General features: G+C 31.6%; 1 protein-coding gene across 1 annotated transcript in view; it reads right to left on the bottom strand.

Annotated features, from left to right (window-relative positions):
• Positions 1-1,838: 1,838 nt before the first annotated feature.
• Positions 1,839-2,500, bottom strand: part of LOC125036601 (E3 ubiquitin-protein ligase RING1-like) — an 11,133-nt gene continuing 10,471 nt past the window's right edge. Inside the window, exon 4 of the mRNA XM_047629339.1 lies at positions 1,839-2,500. This exon is cut by the window's right edge and continues 387 nt beyond it. The gene's annotated coding sequence lies outside the window, so the exon portion shown is untranslated.

The raw sequence follows: 2,500 nt of genomic DNA, 5'->3' as shown, positions 1-2,500 counted from the left end.
AGAAATCTTTGGCCAGTGCACATGAATAACATTTGCTGGGCAGAAGTTTGTGGGGAAAGAAGAAAAAGTCAAACCTAAATTGTATTTTATTGTCCTTCTTTTCTAGGATGACATAAGAAAGAACCTGCTGGCATACACAGCTAAACTGTACACAAGCCAATACACTAACACCAAATGCTCCTACACACTGTTATTTTCAGCTTTTTATTTTCATATCCTACAAGGATTTGTCATATGTAGAAGTTATACAAATGCATGGGAGAACTATTCAAGAATTCCTTTTTAAACCCTTAAGGGACTGAAAGAAGCTGAACCTCACATTCATTTTGGTCATACTTTTATCCACTGCTGAATCACACACCCATATAATCATATATATAAAATGAACTGTGGAATACGCTTCCCTTAGTTTAAGCATCAAATCCTTGCACCAAAACTACAGCTTTGATTTAAACGTACACAAGAATAAAATCATATACAAGGATGTTGTACATTGTTTCACAGAAATGGAATACGAGATCTTTATAACTGGGATTAGTTTACATACATATGCCAAAATATAAATAAGGACAAAAATAAAGTGATTGTATATACAAACAATTTAACTCTGGCAATTTTCAGACTGCTGTTTCCAAGAATCTATTATCAAACCTTTTCTATGTGATAGGCCCGCTTCTAAAAGTAGTATCCATTCATACATTCCTCAAACTTTCCTTTCAGCTTTGTTAATATTTCAGATTGTTTAAGGTTTTCAGTTCAGAATAAAGTTGCAGATATAATAGTCAAGAAAGTGTTTTGTGTCATTTTGTCAAATAAAATTTCCTCAAACTTCAGTTGAAGTGGACTTATGTTCTGTGGAATGATCATGCTAATAATTCCTGAAGGACAACAGTAATGATATACAGTTATAGATAATAAACAAATAGACAGTCCAGAAAAAGATGATGTGCATCAAATTCAGTGGAATGATTATTACAGACTGAGCCTACATGAATCATCTAATAGTGAATTACAGTGACATAAGATTTAAAACATACCATAACTGGTATGGATTTTTATCAAACAAATAAAGCAAGTGTAAATTACTACTAAAATCATAAGCAATGAGATCATTATTTGTGTTATATCATTTCACTGTCTTTTTTCATATTAAAAGAGTTTGTAATTTATGAAAATGCAGTAAATGTCAAACATTTTAAAGCAAAATTCTGATCCGATGATATTCAGCTTTGTAAATTCATAATAGGAAGTGATCAAAGATTATTCTCATTTGCAAACAAATACAAATATGATGTTACTATATTTGTTTGACAAAAATCTCCAGATCCCAATGTCTTACTAATCCATCCTTGTGCAAGATGTCTCCAGTGAAATGTGAGTTATGATGGACTGTCCCATAACCAAAATGTTACCACAAGGAGCTTAAGATGAAATTACTCTATATTCTAGATTAATGATTCTTACTGTACTGAGTGACACCTTAAATACCTCTCTTCATAGCCCAAAGCTTTGTCAACTTAAATTAATCATCAAGAATAGTCAAAGACTAATCAGACCTTAAAAGAAAAAAAAAGTAAAATGAAAAAAAAAAAAAAAAAAAAAAAAAAAAAAATATATATATATATATATATATATATATATACTGTATCCAACATGCCAACTACACTCCTACCTGCACAACTGATTATTCAGAAAGAAAGGAAGAAAGGAAGAAAGGAAGAAAGGAAGAAAGGAAGAAGGAAGAAAGGAAGAAAGGAAGAAAGGAAGAAAGGAAGAAAGGAAGAAAGGAAGAAAGGAAGAAAGGAAGAAAGGAAGAAAGGAAGAAAGAAAGAAAGAAAGAACAAAATCAGACTCCAAAACCCAAAAGAAAAAAAAACACACATATGCATGTATTTAACTGTATATGAATATATATAGTTTACATGCATATGCATGATATGTACACACATGCACTATCACTCTTCCAGCAACTCTAGTTCTAAAATGAAACCTTAATGTTTCAATACCTTGTTAATACTATATCATTCTTATATCATTCTATCACAATTTCCAAACAAAAGCATTCCCAGTTTGCCATTATATTCACCAGAATGAGTAATCTGGACGTCTAGGGTTGAAATCAGAATTCATAGTGTACTCTGTCATAGGCACAATAAAATTAACACCTGTGTTCTTCATAAAATGTGTAAAAATGTTCTAGATTAAAGCTGCAGTCCACAGAGTGTGAGGGATTCTTACCATGACTTGGTCGTGTCTACCCTTTTTCTTTGCTTCTTTGGATTACGAATTTTGTTAGCCACCAAAAAGTGTTGTACGAACATTTTTAATTTTAGTAGCACTAATTAACCACATGATTTTACACAATACTGAAATGAAATAACTATATCTGATCCCACACCACTACTTGTTCTGGTGAAGGTAAGAATTTACCAGAAAATCCAAGAACAGAATTTCAGTCTTTTCTAGAAACACAGGTACCCTGATTACTTCATTTAAGAGG

The sequence above is a fragment of the Penaeus chinensis genome, chromosome 21, assembly GCF_019202785.1.
Source record: "Penaeus chinensis breed Huanghai No. 1 chromosome 21, ASM1920278v2, whole genome shotgun sequence".
NCBI lineage: Eukaryota > Metazoa > Arthropoda > Malacostraca > Decapoda > Penaeidae > Penaeus > Penaeus chinensis.
The sequence above is the reverse complement of the archived record's forward strand: the minus strand, read 5'-3'. Positions and strand labels throughout refer to the sequence as shown.